This window comes from Protomyctophum parallelum (genome assembly GCF_964188405.1).
Source record: "Protomyctophum parallelum genome assembly, chromosome: 16".
In the NCBI taxonomy this organism is placed as follows: domain Eukaryota; kingdom Metazoa; phylum Chordata; class Actinopteri; order Myctophiformes; family Myctophidae; genus Protomyctophum; species Protomyctophum parallelum.
This window is the reverse complement of record NC_139711.1, coordinates 28340960-28367854: the sequence shown is the minus strand read 5'-3', so window position 1 is coordinate 28367854 and position 26895 is coordinate 28340960.

Below are 26895 nucleotides of genomic sequence, written 5' to 3'. Positions count from 1 at the left end.
TGTGGACTTCAGCTCAGCCTTGAACACCATCCTGCCATCCATCCTGGAGCACCAGCTATCCCTGCTGCAAGTGCTGGACACTTTCAGGTGGATTATGGACTTCCTCACCAACAGGTCTCAGCAGGTGAAGCTGGGGAAGAACATTTCCAGCTCAAGCCTTCCACTTCTATACCTGTGAGTTCCAGGTTTAGCATCTTTCTCCCAATGTACCCCTCATCTCTGCTCTGCATCTCTCTCAACCTCGCCTCTCTTGCTTTATCGCCAAACATTCTAACCAGGTATCTGCCATTTTTAACCCTTTAGCTAAAGTAAAAAAAGATCACAACGCGTCACACTGGGCTTGTCGACCGGCTATTTTCAGCGTAAGCTTTCCCCACAGTAACAGAACACGTAAAAGATTCTAGCATACCATACGTGGTTGATATATATATATATAGATAATGTATTCATTTTTAACAATGAAACCGTACCCAGTTTGTTCTTGTGAGGAGAGTTGTCCTCGCACACACACTGGTGGGAGCCCTGCTGTGTCGAGGGGAGAAGATTACATGTAATGGAGTCCCTGTGCTGCGGAGCGCACCCTGTGATATAGTGGACGGGCCTGTCAGTGTGACAGACAGCTTATGCTACTGAGGCCGGACAGAGAGAGAGAGAGAGAGAGAGAGAGAGAGAGAGAGAGAGAGAGCGGTGTGTGAGGAGAGTGATGGATGCCAGCCCTCTCTGGGCTATAAGGAATGAGCGATCTCCACGCATCCATCACCCAGAGAGAGAGAGAGGGGGGGAGTGGAGGGGAGGCAGATACATTCCCTGCGGCCCACCCACCCACCCGGCAGGTGGGGGGGCTGTGGAGTAAATCTGGCACACCGTATTTTCTTGATTGCCCTCCTGACAAGATAAAGAGCCGGTCACCGGGCCACCGCACCCCAATCCCCCCCATATCCCCCGACCGCCGCCGGGGACGCCCGCGTCGGTTCCCTGGGCCAATCACAGAGCCGGCGAGAGAGTGTAAATCTGCCGATACACACACACTCACGCACGCACGCGCACGAACACACACACACACACACACATACACACACACACTCAGACTGTCAGGGTAGCCACGCTGATGGATTACTGTTGATGGGCACACGCACGTGTACTTGCGCGCCCCCGCGCACATTCACTAATGCACACACACACACACACACACACACACACACAAAGTTACCCCCCCCCACACACACACACACACAAACAGACAAACAAGTGCAAATTGTCTGATGAAATACAGTGCAAAACCTTACTACATGTCCCATGTCTTCATGCACAAATAACAGCTTTTGATCCAGTGAAGGGCCGTCCCTCTATTACAAAACATCACAGCTAAATGTATACAATCCTAAGCCCCTCCTTTCTAAGCAAAGCACGAAGCACTTCATTAAACGGAAATAAAAACAATGCAATGTGTATGCGCCCCAAGGCACATACACCCACATAAAAACCCCAGGAGTGTTTCTTGTCTCCCAAACATCATTAAATTAAAATCTGGTTGCAAAAGGGGTGCAAAAAGTGTGCCTTTAATGACAGACAAATATAGCCAACAATACTATGCAAAACATCATATAAACAGTCAAAAAATGTATTAAAAAATAAAAATATGTAGGCCTACATATTTTCATAGAATCATAGTGGTTGCTAAATTTAAGGCTAATGTTAGCTCCAGTGAGAATCATGGCGGTAGCATTTTGTACAAGTTGCAGAACGGAAATACATTTGAGGCTGAGGCAGGCGTGAAGAACGTTGCACTCATCCAGGCTGAGAATAGATCAGTGTCCCGGGCTGTGTCTGCATGTGTCATTAGACAGCTGGACGTCACAGCACGCCTCAGGCGAACACCAAGGTTAGGTAAGTTTTGAAGTTTTTGCATTTATTTTGTTAGTGTGCTCACTTCAGTTTTAGTGTTTATTTCTCAGAGACACTGACTCCTGCGCGTGAAAAGCTGGGATTGTCGAATCGTCTGAACATTGGCGAAAACAATACAGATGATGTCATTGCAAAATGCAATTGATGTGGCTTTTTAACTCTAAAGCTGTGGTTCTCAAAGTGATTTGGCTTCAGAATCAGCATCCCCTGTCCCTGGGGGCGGGGGGGGGGAGGAGGAGGAGGAGGAGGAGGAGGAGGAGGAGGAGGAGGAGGAGGAGGAGGAGAAGGAGAAGGAGAAGGAGAAGGAGAAGGAGAAGGAGAAGGAGAAGGAGAAGAAGAAGAAGAAGAAGAAGAAGAAGAAGAAGAAGAAGAAGAAGAAGAAGAAGAAGAAGAAGAAGAAGAAGAAGAAGAAGAAGAAGAAGAAGAAGAAGAAGAAGAAGAAGAAGAAGAAGAAGAAGAAGAAGAAGAAGAAGAAGAAGAAGAAGAAGAAGAAGAAGAAGAAGAAGAAGAAGAAGAAGAAGAAGAAGAAGAAGAAGAAGAAGAAGAAGAAGAAGAAGAAGAAGAAGAAGAAGAAGAAGAAGAAATTCTAAAGCAGTTAGCAAGATCTGGTTAATCCCACTGAAGTGCTTGTGTTTTTGTGTGTGTCTCAATCATGCTGAAAAATGGAAAATAGCTGCATTTTTGGATAAATAGTACCCTTGTGGCGACTTTAATAACCAAGCCTTCCATTTAGCTCCCCTCTAGCCCTGAGCCTGTAATAACACACACACACACACACACACACACACACACACACACACACACACACACACACACAATACATTAGCTTATCTGCAGGAGTTCCAGCAGTCTGCAGATGCATATACTGTATATAGCTGTGTATGTGATGCACATATGCATATCTAATCAATATAGCATGAAGCAAAGTCACAGCCAGTTGAATGGGAAATGGAGTCAAACATGATATATACCTGAGAGTCATTGTCCCAGCGGCATGTGCAACATAGTCAGCATAATATACTAATTTCACCAAACACTGCAGTCATCTTTCATTCTACATAACAAAAGGTTTGACATTACAACCCTGAAACAGGAGCGAATGACGAGCAGCACGCAGGTATTGTACACAGTGTCTTGTTGTATTACTGCTGAAGGATATCTGGGGAATTCAATCTGTGTGTTCCTCAGGCACGTAACTGAAACGTTAATGCCTTTTTATCTGTTCCTACAAAGCATAACTCTCTGTCTTCACACCTGCTTCAACCACAAACACATTTATTTTTGTTGTTTTCGTTTGGGTTTTTTTTGTCGTGAACTGAATGCAGCCAACCACTATGATTACCACGACCTAAGTTTAGCCGGCCACCGGTCACGTAGCGCTGTTAATGTGCACTGCCTCTGCCCTTGATTGTTCCGTGGGTTGTTTTTGCACACTGTTGGGCAGGTAGCTACCGACATTTACCACATGTATGAACCCCGCGTCCCGATTCCGAGGCTAACATTCTCCAAAAAATATCTACAAGCTCACAACAATATCTACTGTATTTGTCATACAAAGAAGTATGACAGTATATAGCGGCTAAGCACACTGATGGAATTGTGCCCTTTGCAATACAAATAAAGAAACGCCAGACTAAAAGTGGTGAATAAATGTATTTTGTTTCCCCTCGTTATTTTTGAGTGATGCAACCACTCCTATAAACAGCTATGTGTGTCTCTGGCTGGTTGGCTGGGTCCGAGCATGAAATAGTGTTTGGTTGGATTTCACAACCAACTGTCATTGTTGCGCAGCCTAAACAACTAGGAAACCGGCCGACCCCCTGGGCTCGTTCCTGGGGGTCTGGATGTTCCGGGGACCCCCTGGGGAACCCCCACGCGATAAATCTGTTATTTCTCGACCGTTTCGGACGTGGGGCGGCTCCCCGGAACCCGGCCAGCCCCCTGGGCACGTTCCTGGAGGTCTGGATGTTCCAGGGACCCCCAGGGACGCCCCAGAGACCCCCACACAGAGTTGCACCACTCACTTCACACAGGTGTGATTTTTACAGAACCCTAGTCGGACTGTTAATATTGCAGCATCCTTGGCTGTGCATTGGACAGGGCAGGGAGTTCCCATGCAGCATGCCTCGGGCGCACACACGTTTTATTATTTTATTGTATTTTATTTCCGTTTAATGAAGTTGTTTGTTTGTCATGGGAGTGTTAGGAGAGTGCTATGTTGTCTGTTGTTTATGATGTGTTAACCCATGGGAGGGAGGAATGGGGAATGGTTGGAGGCAGTACACACACCCCTCCCCCCTACACATGTGCACGCGCACACACACACACACACACACACACACACACACACACACACACACACACACACACACACACACACACACACACACACACACACACACACACACACACACACACACACACACACACACACACACACACACACACACACACACACACACACACACACACACACACCTCCCGCCACCTCCAATGATGAGTGATTTGTTTGGAGACAAACTGTAATAGCATTACAAATGGAAGTGTTCCTAATATCAGAAAGCCACCAGTCATTACAACACATTGCTGGATATAGAGTATACTTTCTGTTATAGCTGACAATCTAGAACAGAGCTACCCTACCTGTAAGATGATTCCCAACCTGTGGACAGGGGCATGCCGCTTGAAGGTATCACAAGCGGGCCGCCAAATAATAGCAAAACACAAAGATTTAAATTAAAGATTGAATTAATATATATTTATCATATGTATCATGTAAAACAACATTTGGAACATGTTTTCATACTGTTGCTCCACCTGGCACCATCGTCGCCTAGCTGTCATCAGATTGAACTTGGACTTTTGTGTGGATTATAAAGCAGCCTTTGAGGACTATGTGGTTGAACTTGGCACTTTCTGATACTCTGAGGCCTCATACACACGTATCAAACGGATGTTATGTGCTCTGTCTGTGATTAATGACTGCCATATTGCAATTCCAATGGGAGTCACATGGTTTGACCAAACATTTGTGTTTGATTGCTGATTGCTGCCCCATCAAACACAAATGTTTGGTCAAACCACTCCCATTGGAATTGCATTGTGGCAGCCAGTAATCACAGATGGAACACAGAACATTTGGTTGATACGTGTGTATGTGGCCTGAGTCTGAACCTCACCCTTCATGTACATGAACTGATAGTCTACTTGCTTGCACTGCTTGGAATTTCATGTACTGTAAATAAATGTCAGGATGAGTGCTGTAGTCTAGGTTTTATCAGACAGTATACCATAATTATCCCCTAGCCTGCCCGACATGCCCACTCATAGGCTATAGATACACGCACTCGTGATCAATGGATGAAATGATTAGCAGGCGGTATGAGCTTCTATTTTTATGTCGGCATGGCATACTACATATAGCGTATAACGGTAAAACACTGGTTTGGATGGATATACAGTATGTGTAAATATCCCCCCACCTCCCTTGCCACCCACTAACAAGGGGCCAGCACGTTCCTGATTTTCAATTGTGCCCTGACCCATGAAACGTTGAGGACCACTGATTTAGAGAACAATTGAGATGAATGAGAAAATTAAGAAAATCACTCTTTGGTCTTGACTTGCTCTTTAGGGAGATGCAAATGTGATATAAAATGATCTTGTCTTTAATTTCCCTGTGCTGTTGATGACTATCAAAGTGCACTCCAACAGAGGCGTGGGTGTTTCCCTTTGCGTGTGCGTTGCATTACCATTCTGACATTCTGCGCCCATTCAATGTGTTCTCACACTGTTGATCTTATATTAGTTTGTATCACTGTGAACAAGGGCAGCATCTGAAATGCAGTAAATCTAAAAGTGATGCATGGACACATGGCATGTGCACTGCACACACTCTCTCTCTATCTCTCTCTGCTGCCATTGACTCCTGTGGCTCGGCTTAGCTAAAGATGATTAGTTACTATAAAGGAGCATTAATATTACTTTAAAAACCAAGTTTACTAGCTTCCAAGACCTTCTCTTCTCTGCTCTCCACCCACGCATCTACTGTAGCTCTTATCCTATTCATCCCTTATCTTTTCAACATCTCTCTCTCTCTCTCTCTCTCTCTCCCAGCACGCACGCACACACGACAGAGAGAGAGAGAGAGAGAGAGAGAGAGAGAGAGAGAGAGATTATATGTTGTATTCATTTAGTATTGTTTGTTTTTCCATCACATTTGGTGATGATTGAGACAATTTACATCATAGGTGTGCTGTCAGATGCTATGTGGGAGTATTTACTGTGCAGCCCAGCTGTCCATATTATAACCATTGCTTTATACTGTCGCCCCGCAACATGGGTCAACAAAGCCTTTGCATATGTTTATAATTGAGCCCACAAACAACTATATTTACAAAGGAGAATAAAGGATTGAAAATGGAATTATTGAAAGGGGTTAATCTATTTCCGGAAAAGCATCCGTGTTGTTACTTTAGATTTTTGTGTTAGCTCTTAAACATAACACTCAGATATACAAGTTCACAGCGCACCACTTTGTGCTGCATGCACGGCAAGCTTGTACATCTGATATTTTTGGAATAATTATTATCTTGAAAGTGGGAGAACTACTGAGAAGGCATTTGTAGAATAAAAAACAGGTCACACCGGCTGCATAATTGCAAAAAAAGTAAAATAAGTAACATAAAAAGATGTAAATTAACAACCAATATATTGACCAGATGCTATCATGCTACTGTATATATACTGTATATAGATTCAATCAAGCAATATATTTTTGAGGTGCGTCGGCCCCTCTTATACACAGGTTTAATGTTTGTCTTTAGTTCAATGTTTGTTTTGTAAACGCCATTGACAATGAAGTGAAAATGTACGTCATAATTTACCTAATTGCGTCATATTGTCTCTTTATTGTTAATGGCGTTTAATGTTTGTGTTGGCACCGTTTGTCTTACATCACCTAATAATCAACATGAGTTAGACTTTAATGTATTAGCGCCCCTCACTTCACACGGGTGTGATTTTTTATCTTCCAGTAGTCAACACCAAACACTGTGCCAGTGACTCTCACCGGGGTGTACTTCTCAACAGAGTTGGAATATCTTATTTCCAGGTACTTTCTGCAGTCGTGTCGAATTTCGTCTGGCCTTTTTTCCTCAGAGCAAAGGCCCCACGTGTGCAAGTGCCAGTTACTGTATAACCCCACGCCATTCAAACACCTGACTCCTTGGGATTTGACAAATTTCAGATCTAGCCGCTGGGAGCAAGGCTCATTAAAGGTGCAGTGATACTCATATGGGACCCTAGCAGGAAGACATTAAAAAAATAAAGTAGAAAAATAAATAATAAGACCGGCAACCCATGTTGGATGGTGGCCCGTATAGTGCAGACCTAAAACTATTCCACAGTAGAGTGGAACCCCATAATTTAATTTGCTGCCTGTGCTCTCGCAGCTGTGGAGCAGAGTGCTGATAGGGAAGGTTGGCTGACATGGTTGAGGGCATAAAATTCTCACCGTGGAGCCCAGAGTTACTCGGCACGGCGCTGTATCTGATCAGGTGTAGCGGTGACGTTCTTTTAACGACGCACATTGTTAAAATGGCGTGGGTCAAAGTTTCCAATGAATTCTGAAGTGGCGTCTTTCTTCTTGGAAGTGTCGCCTTTGTTGCAGAAAATGGAGCATGGCGTTACTTCAGGACAGGCATGCACGGAAAGTCCAAGTGGTCGCATGGAGCGAGTGGCCTCCCCAAGGGAGTAGATGCACCAAGAGAGTGTCCAAACTGTGGAACGAACTCTGCATTGCAGTAAGAACTGCAGACTCGCTGCCAGTGCCGGCGCCGCTAGGCATACGCAGTAGCCTACACACTGTGCGTAGCAAAATGTTCAAAGCCAAACAACATATTAATATGTGACCCAAATGGTCATCAGGGCCCATGCTCACTTCCAATCGGCTTACCTCTTCAGACTCCACCTTGGCCCGTAGCACTTGCCCTAGCCTTGACGACCTTGCAAAGGCTAAAATATAATTTAGAGAGAATGTTATAGAATAAAAAAGTACATAAATAAAAAAATATATATATAATATAATAATAATTATGCTATTTAATAAATAGGCCTACCGTTTATGTTTCACATTTCAATTGTATTCTTTTCCACACAAAGGTTTTATGGTCATTCACCAGGACCCTGCATGGCTTGATTCTAGGCTAGAAATAATTGATATATTTGAGAGAGAGAGAGAGAGAGAGAGAGAGAGAGAGAGAGAGAGAGAGAGAGAGAGAGAGAGAGAGAGAGAGAGAGAGAGAGAGAGAGAGAGAGAGAGAGAGAGAGAGAGAGAGAGAGCGTGCGTGCGTGCGTGCGTCTGTAAAGGTCTGTAACTCACTGTCAGAGTGAAGGGGGAATCCTTGGAAATGTAAAAGTTTGAGAAGCACTGTTATAAACAAACACACAGACATGACAAGCACTAACAAATGTGAGGATCTTAACTGCCGATGAAATATGTACCAAATGGAACAGAATGTGATTGTGAGGCATCCAAATAGCATAAGAGGCCCTTGTTGGCAGCACGCCAGCGCCGAGAGAGCGGGCGTGCCAACACACTGCGCCTTGGCATCGGCTGGCACAGCACAGCACTCACACAGTGATGCATCGTGGTCCGACGCTGACGTCTCATTGGACTGTTAACTTTTGTAGGCCGTCAATGAATCCAGCGAACTGACAGCATCTGTGTGCGCGCGCGCGTGTGTGTGTGTGTGTCCACCGCCCCTCTCTCTCTCTGTCTCTCTCTCTCTCCTTAATCTCACAGTTCCACTGTATTGCATTCCATTATGTGCATAATGAAAGATGATAAAATCAAATGAAAAGCATGCCTAATAAACACTTGCATTCTTTAAATTGTGCATGCATCCAGTGAAGTGACAGGCGTGCGTGCAAAGGAAAATTAATGGGGAAGCCGGTCATTGTACAGAAATAAATCCCAACACTGTTGCTGTTTATGAAGGTAATTAATACATTGACAGAAAACATATAATGGAAAAAGGACTTCATAGATTATAAAAAGGATTGAATTGTTTATGGAACATACATTGTCCTTTAGATTATGTTATTGTTTATGAAACATACTTTCCTTTAGATCAGGGGTTCTCAATCTCAATCTGTGGGTCGCGACCCCTTGGGGGGGTCGCCAAATTATTTTGGGGGGTCCCCAAATTATATAAAAAATATAAACTTTTTTTTGCAACTGAATGGCTGGAAAATGGAAATGAAGAGTTTACATATAGTACACATAGTACATGCATACACCTTCCCTAATGATTATATCTGGTTTCAGTATTTATTTATGGTCAGGAGGGGGCGGGGCGGGGGTCCCAAGACATTGCCAAAGCATTTCTGAGGGTCCCCGGCCAAAAACGTTGAGAACCCCTGCGTTAGATTATGTCTGGTCCGTCCATAGCAATAGGTCAGCTCGCAGGAACTTTTGATCAAATATATCTGTATATTGATATTATGTTATTCCGTTGTGTTTGTCATCAAAATGTTAATGTTAATGTTGCCACAAACATTATTTAGCTGTTGCTGTTTAGCTATAGATAGTGTGATTGTTTAACTGCAGCCGTGTTGGATATGGCAGCATGCAAGCACTGTTGATTGATGTGAACACTCTCCATCCATAGCAAAAATGATGTGATTGACCAATCAGAATTGAGCCTTAATTCTTAAGCCCCTCTCTCTCTCCACCCCCCCTCTCTTTCTGTGTGTGTGTGTGTGTGTGTGTGTGTGTGTGTGTGTGTGTGTGTGTGTGTGTGTGTGTGTGTGTGTGTGTGTGCTTGAGTGAGAGAGAGTTAGCAGATATAAATAGAGACTCTCCAAGCTGAATTGATTAATTGCATGTTGAGGCGTTTCAGGGAACGAGTGCAGGAACTGAGAAGAACCATTTAGAATTCCACTGATGTGTGTACACACACACACACACACACACACACACACACACACACACACACACACACACACACACACACACACACACCGCACACTAAGTCAATATAATGGAGATGCCTGGAAACTGTGGCTGAGTGGTTTTGGAGAGAGGCTGAACAAAAGGCTCCACCTGCCTCAATTAGTTTGAGGAGAGAGAGAGAGAGAGAGAGAGGGGGGGGATATTGTAGCCGCTAGCAAACCTCAATTTTTTTTAAACTTTTACTATATCTACACTGTTTTTTAATAACACCGTGCTGCCCAGGACTCAGTACCGTAGGATGTGATAGTACGTATATTAAAAAACAACATACACACACACACAAACATACATACATACGCACGCACGCACGCACGCACACACGCAAGCACGCAAGCACGTTAGTATTTCGATACATCTGCGGTCTCCCATTAATTCCCATTGGCCACATTGCATTCCTCATCGCTATAACAATCTTTCTTCCTTCTATTTTTATAACGAAAATAGCCAATCTAAGCTCACAACGGGTTGCAGAAAACAACAAACAAACAATACTCTGACTGAGACAGCTAAAAAGTGTATTATTAGGCCCCTCCTGCATGGACAGGGTCTACACACCATAACAATGTGATATGTTTGACCAGTGGTTTTCATAACTGAGGTTTTCCAAAACTGGTGGGTCAAACTGAACAACCAATATGTCAATTTGATGCTATGATTCCCTGCTTTCATATGAAATTTGGTCACATATGGAGAAGATGTTTGTGCCCGACAGCAACGGCATGAGCCCGTAGGTTTTTACTGATCTGGATGTGAAGCATCAACTGACGGTGGAAGGGGTAATTTATGCAAAGAGTATTGGAAACACAGCTCTTCATGTCACGATGCTTACGATGACCCTATATGGTGTTTTCAACAGAAACAAATACGTCCGTGACCCATGGGGGGATAACGGAGTGACACCAGGACACTCTGTACTCATGTGGAGTGATATACCAGTACTGTAGATAACGCTGAAATGGACCCCTGCACAGTGAAGACCACCACAATAGCTTCGCTTTTGAAAGATGTTCCCCACAGTGGGCGTATGGGCCCCAGATAAGGAGTGCACGCACATGCACGCGCACACGCGCACACACACACACACACACACTCACACACACACACACACACACACACACACACACACACACACACAGACACACACAACTCCAGGAAAACAGCAGAGTGAAGCAGTGAATTAAATAGTGAGATCAGGAGATATACGCAACACAGATCAACTTGCAGTAGTGCATTAGACACTGTGTGTGTGTGTTTCAGATGTTGGCGGTGCTAATGGGCTGATGATCTGGAGGTGAGGGGGTCTCGCCAAGAGATGAGAAGCCCATCTCTGACTCTCGGGACCTGGGGAGAGGCGGACACAGACCTGCCTGTTCCCGTGCACACCAGCTGGCCAGCGGAGGTGCAGGGAAATTGAACTGCAGGGTTTGGACTAACACACGCACACGCACACGCACGCACGCACGCACGCACGCACACACACACACACACACACACACACACACACACACACACACACACACACACACACACACACACACACACACACACACACACACACACACACACACACACACACACACACACACACACACACACACACACACACACACACACACACACACAACACTCACTTTCCACATTATAAAATACAATATCAAGGGCACAGAGTTGTATGTGTGTGTTTGACGGTGTAGCACTGTAGCAAATCAACAAAACTTGCATCCTAAAGTGCACAACAATGCTCTGTAGTATCAGCATAGCTTACTAGCATGTCTCTATACAGGACTACTCCCGACCTGTTGTAGTCGAGGCACAATGGACGAAGACAGACTGATCGCTGACCTACAGAAACAGCCAGGAGTTCCTGTCATTAAAAAAAAGGAGAATGCCTGGCATGGTGAGCCTCAGCTCTGGAGACTGGCTATTCAGGTGAGGAATGAAGTTGCCTGGAACACTCAGGAAACAACAAATGTCCCCCACTGTGTGTGCGTGCGTGCGTGCCTGCGTGTGTTCTCTCAATGGTGCTCTCCAGGGACATGGATATATAATGTTATAGAGTAGCAGGGGCTGAAATTCCCCAAAGACCACTTTTGGCACAAAAGAAAATGTGAAAATAGAGGATCGACAAGCTCACAACGTGTCTCGCTGCGGCGCGTTGAGAGCTTGTAGATCAGCAATGTCCGGGGCCCGACCCTGCACTCTATAGTGAAGATGCGGCGTATGACATGGATTTCTATAGAAAAAATGCTCCATTCAGGTTCAGGAGAGTTCCAAGAGAGGCAATTCTCCTGAATGTTGCCTTGGGGTATGGCATGGAGAAGTTCCCCCTAATGCTGCATTCATGGTCTGGAGAGGGTAACGTGTCATTGTTCCAACCGCTCATTAGTCCCACTCATTAGTAACCCTATCCCAAACCCTAACCATAACCTTAACCAGAGTCTTAACCGGCCTCGTAGTCAGACTAATGGGATGTCGTTATACTATTCATAGTGAACAGATCAACCAGGTGTGTTCATATACACATAGGAGTCGTAATAGACCATATTTTGTCGTGGAAAGATCAGATTAAATCAGTATGTAAGAAAATAAAGCAAAAATATATATTTCCTCCGCCTTTTAAGATCCTTTGGAGCTAGTATGTGGATTATTCTTTTGTTTTTCACTTCTGTTATTATGATTATTCTCCAGTACTGGGTGCTGTTATTGGCTAAAACCCTTTGGGAGCTTATAAAACGGTGTGCAGACTTCCGTCCAGCAGCATACAATGAGGTCAGACTGAAGAGGTCTTTTGTCCATCAGTCGACGTTGAGGCTTAATTAATCAGGATGTTAGCTAGGTGGACTAGCCTGAGCCGCTGGGTCGCAAGACTGACAATAAAGTACTATATCATATCATATCATGTCGGACTGATGCACAGTCCCCCTAGAGAGGGCACTTTTTTACAGGTAAAAGGGCAGGGGCTCAAGCTCCCTTTGATGATGTCTGTGTGCCTGGTGCTCTGGATGCAGTGCGCGGCGGCAGCGCAACGTTTCCTGGTGCAAGGGGGGGCACGTCAACAACATGCTGCTACAGCATGCTGCCACTGTGCTTTCTGACCCTACCCTCTAAAGGTCGTTTCAGTCCCCCGGCTCAGCCACGCGCCTGTAAACAGAGCGGAAGAAAGATGACCACAATCTAGGTACGTCTATAGAGCGTCGCTGTCCCGCCCCCTTTCATGACGACTACAGGCCCAGGAAATAATTCCCCATGCATTTTTCCCATAGACATTTCAAGAAATATTAATTTAAATATCTGTTCGGCCCAAACATTTTTTTGTCACGATCCGAGTTGGCTTTGTACGAGGCTTAAAAGGTCTTTAAATAAATACTTTTTGAAATGTCTATGTGGAGAATGAATGGGGAATTATTTCCTGGGCCTGACGTCGTCATCAAAGGGGGCGGGACTGCGAAGCTCTAGTCACCCGTGGGCCAGTGCACGAAATGAGCAGAACGCATGCAACAATTTCACGGGGTCGTGCCCATGCGTCCTGAACACTTGCCCGCCTCTCAATGCGTCCTGAACACTTGCCCGCCTCTCAATGCGTCCTGAACACTTGCCCGCCTCTCAATGCGTCCTGAACACTTGCCCGCCTCTCAATGCGTCCTGAACACTTGCCCGCCTCTCAATGCGTCCAGAACACTTGCCCGCCTCTCAATGCGTCCAGAACACTTGCCCGCCTCTCAATGCGTCCAGAACACTTGCCCGCCTCTCAATGCGTCCTGAACACTTGCCCGCCTCTCAATGCGTCCTGAACACTTGCCCGCCTCTCAATGCGTCCTGAACACTTGCCCGCCTCTCAATGCGTCCTGAACACTTGCCCGCCTCTCAATGCGTCCAGAACACTTGCCCGCCTCTCAATGCGTCCTGAACACTTGCCCGCCTCTCAATGCGTCCAGAACACTTGCCCGCCTCTCAATGCGTCCAGAACACTTGCCCGCCGCTCAATGAAAATGAATAACACGCGCCAGTCACTTTCAAAGAGATTTGTGTAAAGAAAATCCTAACACAAGATTTTCAAAAATGCTCAAAAATAGCAGGTGCACAATCTCACGGCAAGGCAGTGATGCACATGCATATCTCAATCCGCTTCTCTCACGGTCGCTCGCACGCACGCACACACAGGGCTGATCCCCATGTCTCTAATTGAGATGTATTGCCTCCTGTCATGAGCCTTCGACATGTCACCCGCCCCACTCACACTCCACTGGTCCAATGGAAATAAGCTCCTGTGCAGGGCACAAAAGCCGCCGGTGAGGCCAATTTGCAGTCAACTTTAGGCCCGCCTCCACCTTTTATGTGATCGGCCCCGTAACGTTCCAATGCACGCTTTCCTTTTACCCACCCCTACCACATCCGAAACAAAGGTCTTTTCTTTTTCTTTTTTCTGTTTCTTTTTTTTTAACCCATGTTACCCAATTCTACAAATGCCTTCTAAATCAGTAGTTCTCAAACGTTGTGTGCCAAGGTCCCACAAAATTATATATGTACCTTTTTTGGCCATAGTGGCCGGAGGACCCAACATCATCTGACCAGATGCATTGAGTACTGTATGTATGAAAGACCTTAATGTAAACAAGCCATAGAAGCCAAGTCATGTAGATTGAATTGTACATTCCTGTTAATAAAGTATTCAATCGATAAAAGAAAACTTTCATGATTTTTACAAAACATTCAAAAATAGCAGATGTACAATATTGCAGTGCGGCACAAATGATGTGAGAGTTTTATGAAGAAAAAGAAAGTATAATATTGCGAGTGTATTTGACGGATGTAATTATGGGATATACGGAGGGTAGAAAATGGCGTTAATAGAAGTTAATAGGCGAACGCAGGCTCCTCCGAACGGAAATGATTGGGTTTAATCACAGATAGCACAGATAAGTATCAGTTGTCAGATAAGAAACGTATAGCAGTCACTTTTCTGAGCACACACAGTAAAATTAGTTTTTAAATGGATCTTTAAAAGGCATATGGCCATATGCTTTCACAAAACCCATCACCTCAAGATTGCGCTAAAGGCTCTAGCTGGAGCCCTCATTCAATGTCCTTTGGATTGTGCTTGCACTTTGTGGTTTCCCAAACACCTCAACGTCACTAAAAGCTATTAGCTTTAGAGCTCCCAAAACAAACTGACATATCTACTGTACTATACCGGCCTAACATCCATGACCTAATCCCAACACCCTTTGCTAGTTTGGGGTAGTTCAGAGAAGACAGGGTTAAGCAAAAGGCATTGGGTTGTTATTAAATTACTCAGAGGGACAGTGCCCACCATACCTGTCCAACTACTTCGCGAAAATCACTGCCTCAAAGTAACTCTTAACTTGTACAAATGCAACATCTAAGCTGCTTTCCCTGCTGCGCCACAATTACACCCCGTAGGTCCATAGTTTTCAATTAAAAAAAGTATTTTAATCCACTGTCTCGGAATCTGGCATTTTCCACCATTATAAATGCGCAACAGAACCCTGACCACTAGGGGCGCTGTTGCACATTTACAATGGAGGGAAAACTACGGACCTATGGGGTGTAATTGCTTGCCGGACAAGTAGGGCAACAGGGAAAGCAGCTTAGAGGGGTAAGGTCGCTTAGACTCTCGTAGAGAGTGATGACATCAGAATCAATAAATACGTCTACGAGAGTCTAAATCTTGGGCTAGATCTCAACAGTGCTTTCTTTGGTACTGTTGAGTAGTACATGTTGATGTCAAGACTGTGGTTCTTTGACTCAGATGACATGTTGAACACAGGCCTGTTACTAGCTATGTGTACATTATGGTATTGAGACTTTTGCTTAAAGGACCACTTCACCAGTTTGGGGGGGGGGGGGGGGTATTCAAGCTAACTGCAGGCCTTTATATGCCTGGAAGGTTAGAATGCTATAATGGAAGCCATTTGCGCACGCACGCACGCACGCACGCACGCACGCAGGCACACACACACACACACACACACACACACACACACACACACACACACACACACACACACACACACACACACACACACACACACACACACACACACACACACACTCTCCGAGCAATGTCAAGTCACCCTTGATTATGTTAAGGTGTAGTGCCATGAGATAGGGACGTGTGCGTGTGTGTGTGTGTGTGTGTGTGCAGTGTGCACGCGCGTTGTGATTCATAATGCGTCAGTCTGACTGCATGTCTCATAGTATCTGTTGGATGATGATGGTGACGATATGAATGCCTTCTCTGCTTCCAACCTGTTTTCCAAACAGAGGAATGTTCAAAGATAAAAAAAACATTGCACAATTTATATGAAAACATCTAGCCTATATCAGTTGTATGACTTATTGTCCTGTGCTGCCTTCATCAAAGTCCCTCACCCCACGCACACACGCACGCAAGCATGCACGCACATGCGTGTCGATCTCATCTCAGGAACAATGACCAGATAACAATATAATATCCCTCTCACACACACACACACACACACACACACACACACACACACACACACACACACACAGTCGAGGGGGAGGTAGAAGAAAGAGTGAAATGAGAGGGAGAGAGAATGACAGCAAAGGAGATAAACACTGAGAGAAATGAGAAGTATTCAGTAACAAAAACTTTGTCTGAAATAGGTGAAGGATTGTATTTTGTATATACTATATTTATGCAAAATATGAAAAGAAAATGTATTCATCTTACAAGGAATTGTACATGTGATTGACTCTTGAAGTAAAAAAAAAAGAGAGAGAGAAATGAGAAGGGACAGAAAAAGAGTGTAGAGGGTGGAAAGAGAGAGAGAGAGAGAGAGAGAGAGAGAGAGAGAGAGAGAGAGAGAGAGACACGGACGGACAGACGTTCCATTGTAGTGGTTGGTTGGAGTGTCTGCATGGGTCAGAGATTTGGTGTGTGTGTGTGTGTGTGTGTGTGTGTGTGTGTGTGTGTGTGTGTTTGTGTGTCTTTATTAGACGGAAACAGAGCTAGGGAGGTTGGAATGAGTGGGAGGAGGCGAGAGAAAAGAGGAACGTAGACAACAGGAAATAGACGGGAGAGGAGAGGAGAGGTGTTCTGCAAGAAACCTCTTATCTCCATATTCAAACTTAACACCCTACTTAATCATGCTACATTGGCCCAGGCCGTAGCGTAACGGTCTGGGCACCGGACTGGTAATCCAGTCGCAGTGTGCCGCGGGTTCGACTCCCGGACCCGACACGGCCTTTACTGCATGTCATCCCCCATCTCTCTCCCGTTTCCTGTCAGCCTACTGTCTGTCCCTTCAAAAATCAATAAAAGGCGTAAGCCGCAAAAAAAAATATCTTAAAAAAAAAAAAAAAAAAAAAAAAAAAATCATGCTACATTGTCACACGAAAGCATCAATAGCTGCTCCACAAGCTTGAGGCGCACTATAGGTGCAAAACAACACATTTCAAGCTTGTAGATCTATAGCTGCCATTGATGCTTTTTTAATTTGAATCCTGAAAAGTAACAGTTGACATATTGTATGAGGTTTCCACCGGACACACTATCCTGATAAATGTATCAACTCATTTGAAAACATTATATTCCCCCAATCTACACCTTAAAAACCTGAGTTTAAATGTAACTCTGTCTGTATGGAACTGGAACCAAATGCACCTGAAGGGGTCTATTTGGTTATTTTTGTACACTCTCAGTCTCAGGCCCCTTTTCTCTCCTGGGTTGAACCACCGTTTCCCTTCTTTTCTCCTGCCTAACTTTGAACCAGTTCGGAGTGTTTCCACCACTCAAAAGGAATTGTTTCAGAGCCCTAATGCTGACATAGTGAAAATATAGTGGGCTATACCTTGCACCACTCCTTACCCTTTACCCTAGCTCTGGTCCATAGCCTTCTACTGCTTCGATTCTTCGATTTGATCCTGCAGTAAGGCTATGTAACTATCAGTATTAAATCTAGGGATGCACCAAAAGGGAAATTCTTGGCCGAAACCGAATACCGAATATAGGAAACAGTTGGCCGAAAACCGAATACCGAATAGGCGAATACAGCTTTGTTGTAAAGCTACCTGATTATGGCAAAAGACATGATTATGGATTTTCATAATCGGATTATGGCACCTTTTTGCAATTACCTTTAAAAAAATGCTTCAAGTTATTGTAGGCATGTTGTAACTAACAATAAAGACAATAAAAATGAATACTCCTTCAAAATTAATATTTTACCCCCTTTTTTATACAATTTTATTTCATTGCCATTCCTTGTACTTGTAATGATACTGTAATCTGTAATGTTGACTGTGTATAGCTGACTGTCTTTCTTCCCATTTCTATCTCTGGGACCCCAATTATTTTTTTATTTCTATTGTAAAAATCAATGTAAATTTTGAGAGTCTATTTGGTTCAATTTTTGCACTCTGTTACAGACCCTTTAGGGTCCACTTGGTTTAATTCCTAACTATCTATAATGTAGCTGGAACTCCCACTATGAGAACCACTGTCCTACACAGTCTGTGTGGGCACGCACGCGCACAAACACACACACACACACACACACACACACACACACACACACACACACACACACACACACACACACACACACAATAGCATGCTAGCTGATAGGGGAAAGCGTTCTTATTTAGCAGCCATATTAGCATGTTCTCTAGGCTCTAGTATCACATATTGCCAAAGTTAAACAGCACTGAACAACTGATCATTGTTAAGTAAAACGTTCACGGACGTTATGCTTTTGCCCTGTGCCCACTTCAATGCGCTGCTGAGATTACACACAGGTGGAACAAATTTGAGGAGCTAACGAGCAAGCTCACTGCTAGTGTTCGTCAAGCTCACAGATTCATACAATGGGGAGCATTTCTTGTCATACAACTAAAGAATAGACAGTGGCGGTGCTCACAAATACCATGTTTTGGGACCTGTTTTGGGCATTTTGCAACCTGTTGATGAGCTCGCAGTTTTCGCGGAGCGCATCGCAGCCACAGCACAGAGCAACTTGACGCTCTGTGTGTGTGTGTGTGTGCGTGTGGGGGGAGACTGAAGTTGGGAGAGAGAGAGGGGTAGCTCTGGTTACGTTCAAGACAATCGCGTGTTGTGTTTATACCGACCCGGTGTTTTGACTATTCGGTGATATATTTTCGGCCTATTTGAGCCGAAACCGAATAGGCCGAAAATACATTTTTAGCCATTTTCGGCCGAATATTTTCGGTGGACGAATTTTCGGTGCATCCCTAATTAAATCTCAAATCGAAATCAGACCAGCCTCTCCTCTTTTGTGGAAATCTCACGAACGTTTGACCTACTCACCAATAAAAAGACGGGTTGTGTCAATAGAAAGCCTACTTTCCTTAGTGGACACACTCTGAGCCCCCCACCACACGTACCAAACGGTACTTTTTGGCCAAAAAGGGATTTAGTTTCCACCGGGAAAGAAAATACTTTTAGTGCGCTCTCTACCGATATTGCCCAGAGAACTGCCTCATAGGGGTGGGCGATATGGACAAAAGTTTTATCACGATATTTTTTCAAGGTTATCACGATACACGATATTATCACGATATTTTCGCGCACGGTTTTTTATGGTTATTTTTCAAGTTACTTAACAGTACAAGGTAACAAAAATTTAAGAAATACCATTTAGATTAGACTGTATTTAGACATTTAAATACCATGAGAAACTCCTCATCGGTATGTGCACGAGCACACACACACACACACACACACACACACACACACACACACACCACACTATTATAATGTAGCTGTCAGCAGAAACCGCTTGTCGTAATTTTTTTATATTTTATGTCTTGCAAATGTATGCTCTACCATACTATAGCATCACACAAAATCAACAGAAATAGCAGATCTGCAAGCTCTGCTTATCGTCTCTGTCGGGTGGAAATCCCATATGTCCAAAACTGTTAAGGATTCAAATTCAAAAAGGGCTAAAGTAGCAGATCTACAAGCTCAAATCATGTCACTTCACTCACACATCTCGAGCTTGTGGATCTTCTACTTTTGGTGCTTTTGTGTGACACTGTATCAGTGATGTAAATAGGTTTTCAATGTAATGGGTCCCGGGATGCACAGGTGGTCATTCAAATGAGTCCCAAAAAATTGTTATGAGTCCCATTTGGCCTTTAGTGTGGTCAACTTTTTGAGGGCACAAGGCCAAGTGCCAGGGCATGAAGGCCATCAATTAAAACAATTATTTTAAGTCCCCGGTCATCATTATTTTAGCTTAAAATGTTAAGGATGATTAAAAAAGAAATAATTTAAAGGCGAACATTGGTTCAGAACAGTGCTTCTTAAATAAATAATCACAGCTTTAAATAACAAAATATAAGTAGCTACTGTTGTAAAATATTGTACAGCCTACATTCATTTGTATAGCCCTGTTTCTGTTCTGCCTCGTCTGTTTTTGTTCTGCTATATTGTCACAACTGTGATTGATATGTTCCTTGTTTTAAATTTTCTTCTATTGTTTATACTGTGCAAATTGTTCAGCACCTTCTAACTTTGTTTCTTAAGGTGCTTTATAAATAACATTTAATTTTACTTACTTACATAACTTTTGAATGAGGGCTTGGTTTATAAAAGATTATTTTGTGCTAAAGTAATATATTGAAAAACATGTAGATGTTAAGGCTAAACTGGCATATGGCATTGTGGGGGTGCAGGACTGAGGACTCTGGAGATAAGTCAAGTGTAAAAAGCATTTTGTACAATTGTGTGCTTATGAACATTTACCACGTTATGTCCGCATTGATACAGAAATGAATGATTATTAAGCGAGCAACGCGTGTACAGTGAGCGCGCTCTGGTGCTTGGCTACTAGCGTTTGGCTAGCGATATTAGCCGTGGCCAACGTGCCAGGGCTCCACCGGGCGCGTTGCGTCTCCGTCGCGTGTGTCAACAAACGAACCGGTTCAAATTTTTTTTTTATATATATATTTTTTGCGGCTTACGCCTTTTATTGATTTTTTGAAGGGACAGACAGTAGGCTGACAGGAAACGGGAGAGAGATGGGGGGATGACATGCAGTAAAGGCCGTGTCGGGTCCGGGAGTCGAACCCGCGGCACACTGCGACTGGATTACCAGTCCGGTGCCCAGACCGTTACGCTACGGCCTGGGCCTACCGGTTCAATTTTAATGGTGACGGAGACACGACGCAACGCGGGCAGTGGAGCCACCCTTCATTGATTAAAAGGGGAACATTCTGTGATGGTGACGGAGACGCGATGCTGACGCGGCCGGTGGAGCCCCGGTGTTACGGACAATTTACTCTGTCAACTAACGTAGCAGACGATAGCTTGGTAAATGGTGGAGGAGGAGTCCTGCAGTCTATGCTGTTTCGTGAGTTTATATCCACGAAGACGAGTCACGTTGGTCTTAACACACAGGCTCTGTCTGTGTGACAGACGTGGAGTTATTTTTGGGAACTATAACACGTCGCCCTTCCTCGACATGAGCTGTTTACTACATGAGGCTACAGCTCAGCGCAATGCTGTTTCCCCCTCTGCCTAGAAGAAAGCGGGCAGGGACTTTGGGAGTGCTGAGAACTCAACAGAGTTATAAGCAAACCACGCCGTCCATTGGGGTGCCGTAGCAACTTGTGGTTAGCTTGTAGATCTTTTATTTTTTGTGAACGAAACCGTCGTACTGCAGAAGTAAATATTACGGCATAGAACTGCATATATAGTGTGCATTCACTGTCTGATGCAGCACATTTATCGTGATGGAAACGATAACTCTAAAAAGCCATATCGTGGAGACGTTGTATCGTCCCGACGACAATTATCGCCATATCGAACACCCCTAATGCCTCATAGAGAATATTTTTCCTCCGGTGAAAAAAAATCCCTTTCTGGCCAAAAAGTACCGTTTATACGTGTGGTGGGGGGCTCAGAGTGCGTCCACAAAGGAAAGTAGGCTTTCTATTGACACAACCCGTCTTTTTATTGGTGAGTAGGTCAAACGTTCGTGAGATTTCCACAAAAGAGGAGAGGCTGGTCTGATTTCGATTTGAGATTTAATACTGATAGTCACATAGCCTTACTGCAGGGCAGAATCGAAGCAGTAGAAGGCTATGGACCAGAGCTACCTTTACCCCTAAACTTATTTGCTATTTTTTTACTATTTTGAAGTACCTTTTAAAATAGTTCAAATATCCGATATACAAGCTCACAATGTGCCAATGTAGATCAGCTATAGTTTAACTATTTTAAAATGTTTTTCAAAATAGTAAAAAATGCCAAATAATTTTAGGGATACGACCGTTTGAACAACATACAAAGTGACAAATATCCTGTGATCTTTGCATCTGCTTTGTGTGAACACAATAACATTTAGTTCAGAACTAATTTTTTTTTTTTCATTGCTCTGTAAAGCACTTTGAGCTGCATTTCATGTCATGAAAGGTGCTATACAAATAAAGTTTTATTATTATTATTATTATTATTAATAATAAAAAAAAACTTTCCCTGAGCTGGGTACAACAGTGGGCGTGTCACTAGTATCCTATAGGTTGCAGATTTGATATAAACAATGGGAAAAACAAGCGGAAATGCATCATAAAAAAGAGAAAATAAAAGGTAAACTGAAACTGCCACAGACAATTGGATTTCGACTTCGACCAGTCATAATCAACACAATGTGGGCCAGGCCTGGAATAGAACCTGGGACGTCACCCCAAATTACAATGGTTCTGCTCAAAACGTAGCCCGGTTGACCAAGTTATTTTGGTGCAAAATGGGCCTCAGAGTTAAGGGGTCATTTGGTTCTTTAACTATCAAATATTTTGCTGCGGGGACACTCTGAAAAAGAGAGAGAGAGAGAGAGAGAGAGAGAGAGAGATGCAAATTTGTGTCGACCCCCACAGCCACTTTGAGAGACAAATGACATGAGGGCTGTCTCTCTTTCTCTTGCTCATTCATTACAGGACAACAGCAAATTAATGGCCTGAACAAGAAATCCATGTCCCGATAAGTGTGTCAACATGTTGCCCCACACACACCACAACCCGCCCAGAGGTGCGCACACACACACACACACACACACAGTTGACAAGGCAAATCAATCCACGCACCGTTACAGGCGCTGTAAGTAACTATATAATTTTGAAATACGTGCTAAATAGCTCTATATTCTGAACGTAATCTTTGCTAGATAATTTGTTCAGTAAAAGGGGTCTCCACAGCTTCCTGCAGCTTTTTAGTGCCTATACAAATTTTAGCGCACCACTTTCTATGTTCACAATCCAGTGCTAGTTTTCAAGCGGTTAAACTGCTTCAAGGTGGTTTGTATTCGCCACTATCAAGGTATTTGTGCATATAAATTGGAAAATGTATTATAAAATGTCCCTGACAGTTGAGCCGATTAAACATTCACCGGTGAGGTGTTTGGTGTGTGTGCGTATGTGTGCGTGTGCACGTGTGTGCGACTGCGTGCGTGCGTGTGTGCGTGCGTGCGTCAGCTAACATAAAAGCATGTGAAGTTTGCATAGCAGCTAGGTGGCCTTGACTTTTTACCACTCGTGGGAAGTTTCATTCAAAAGCCTCCAGGCATATCCGCAGGTGTTGCATGCGTGTGTGTGTGTGTGTGTGTGTGTGTGTGTGTGTGTGTGTGTGTGTGTGTGTGTGTGTGTGCGTGCGTGTGTGTGTGTGTGTGTGTGAGAGAGAGAGAGAGTGGTCTATGCATGTGATTTAGTCTGAATGCTAGCATGATCGAGTCAGTGTATTTGTGTTTATCAGTGTGTGTGTGTGTGTGTGTGTGTGTGTGTGTGTGTGTGTGTGTGTGTGTGCGTGCAATGTCAGAAAGGCATGCTTGTCAGAAACAAAATTATTTGTTGTTGGTAAGGTTGTGTCCAAAGCTACACACTCGCACAACACACACACGCACGCACGTACGCACATGCACGCGCACACACAGGCCAGTGAATACACACCGAGCTGGTAAAACGCTGAGACTAAATAACATGGTCTAATGTTGAGTCCTCTCACGCCTATTCATGAGCTGGAAGCAGGTCAGGTCAGACCAGAACAAATGGTGGACGATGGGGGCAGAGGGACAAATGGGGACACATGGGGGACACAGGGTGCACACAAATTAGCATTCTACTATGCTGCCACCAGGTTCTCGACTCATACCCAAACTCAAACCTGACCTAAAATAATTCCTTTCCTCAAACATATACAAATGCATAGTTTAACACCCCGATAGCACAACAATCAAACCCCCACCCTGCCCCGCTTTCTCTGTAAAATATACCTTACAAGAGGCTACACGTCCCTCAGTTGGTCGGTGGGCAGAACCTTGACGTTGCCCTGGGTGGCCTTTTGGGGTTGTTTCTGCAAGCCTGCCTGGGAGCGCCCAGCGTCTGTCTGCACCCAGTGAGTGATGAAAAACTGAGAACCGCCCTGACGGTGAGCACAGCCAGCACGCACGCATGCGTGTGCGTGAGCACAGCCAGCATGCACGCACGAGCACACACACACACACACACACACACACAGGCATGAGAACATGCCAGTTTCCATCCAATTTATCCATTCAATCTACAGTTCTACACTCTCAAAGTTACATTTACAGATTATTCCTGTGAAGCCAAAGCCTAAACAAGAGCTTGAGGTTCAGGGTTATAGGGTTAAACATACTCACTCATCCACACACACACGCACACGCACGCAATGAGTGTAGTTGATTGGTGGCAGGGTTGCCGGACACGTCTTAAGGTCCCGCGGCCGTGACGGATGGCCGTTCCATATTAGCCATTTAATTATGCACATTGATTCTCTCTCTCCCTGGCTCCGCGGCTGCCTTGTTGTTTACTCCGGGGCCAATAATGCATTCTCTGTCCCGTGCGCTGCAGCTGATGAACGCAGGCCTAATCTCAATCTGCACGCGGCCAACATCCAGCCTGCATGCTGCACTCTGCCAAACTGCTGCTTAAGCTCTGTGTGTATGCGTGTATCCATATAATGTATATGCCGGTATATATATATGCCAGTACGCTGGCATCAAAAATCGGCGTGCAATACCACCACACAATGGAGCATAATTTAAGCATCACTCTCTCCTTCTCTCTCTCTCTCTTTCTCTCTGAGAGTGAGTTTGTCACTTGTGCTCATTCTCATATACTTACATTCTAATACTGTTGGCTGCTCTCTCTTGACGTTTAGCAACTGGCTCCCTCTTGAATTTGTCAGAGTGCTTTGCTCTTGCTCTCTCGCTCAAGTCCAATGTAGTCGGCTGCCTGGTCTCTGTTGAACTCCTAACCCTCTTTAATCCAATGTGGTTGTCTTCAGGTGCTTTCTGCCCTCAGCTGCTTCTGACAGAAGGGATTGGACCATGCATCCAGCAAGCCCAACCCAGTAGTCACTGTGAGTGGCACTGCACGAAGCCACGGGTGTCAGTCGCTTCATATAATATTATCAGTGCATTATGTCGGGGCATGGAAAGTAGGGGGGACTATCGGTACGCAACTCGAACGGCGCTGAGTCTGAGTTGGCCGTTGCAGCGCTGGGCACGGCGTCATGGTCACAAAACTTTACTTAATCTGCGAAAATAAAGTTTTTGTGGTTGACACAAAAATAATGGCGTAAGCAGGATACTAACCCTGGAGGTATGGATTGAAAGTCTATTGACTAACAAGCCATGCTATGAGCTGGCTGCTGGAATGCTTTTCCAGACTCTACTAGATTATAACGCCCAACTCATGTAAAAAAAAAAGAAAAGGGAAAAACCCTGCCCAGTAAGAGGGGGGTAAGAAAAGCCCTGCCCAGTAAGAGGGGGGTAAGAAAAGCCCTGCCCAGTAAGAGAGGGGTAAGAAAAGCCCTGCCCAGTAAGAGAGGGGTAAGAAAAGCCCTGCCCAGTAAGGGAGGAGATGTGGAGGGGCCCCTGCATGGCGAGGCTTCCCCGAGGCGAACAATGATGACTATAGCTAAAGTGAATATCATTCAAAAGACTATTATGACAAACAAGATCAAAATAACTGCTGTCATTCAGATGAACACGGGTGGGAAAACATTTACTATGGATGTGCAGCTCCCGTAACCATCCTCAAAAATACACCAGAGATCGGACCAAACGACAGTCAGGAGACATCATTCTGAGCGCTTCCATATTCCTGCATTGGTTTGACTGACACTGCAATCCGTTGTAGAGAGACCACATGGGAGACTTGACACCACATTGAAAGAACTGAGAAGGCAAATTATACGGCTAAAAATATTCCGGAGAGTTTGCTTCGTGTGGGATTAAGACGAAGCCTTCACATAATTAAAGCCTGTGATTTGCGCTGCTGGAACTTTTAATTGACCGATAAGAGACATGTCAGATTGACTGGATAAAAAAAGTGGCCGACAATCTTTGCTCTCTGAGGATATCTACTTCATCTCTTTCTGTTTCTCCACATCAAATTTTGTCAGGGGCGTCTGCCTCTCTCTCTCTCTCTCTCTCTCTGATATTCGGAAAACACTCCAAAGTGTCCAAAATGGGGTCCCGCTATGTTAACTTGATTATTCAAAAATAGTTATTATTATTATTATTATTATTTATTTTTGTCATCTTGAAATCATCATTTGAAACCTTTACAAATGTACAAAGTATACAGGTGGAGTGGTTAATCAAACTAAAGTAACTAAAGTATTTTTAAAGTATAGTTTTCTGTGGCTTCCGCCTTTCACCCTCCTATACAAGTTTAATGTTTGTTTTTAGTTCAATGTTTGTTTTAAAAACGCCATTGACAATGAAGATAAATTAATGTTTCTTTTTAGTTCAATGTTTGTTTTAAAAATGCCATTGACAATGAAGGGAAAATGTACATCAAAATGTACTACCGATTTCAAAATGAAGGAGCACCAAAAATCAGCCATTAACAATAAAGATAATTTAATGTTTGTTTTGTCACCATTTGTTTCTCTTCATATGACCCGTTCAAAACATATCAAAATAATGGTAGTGGGT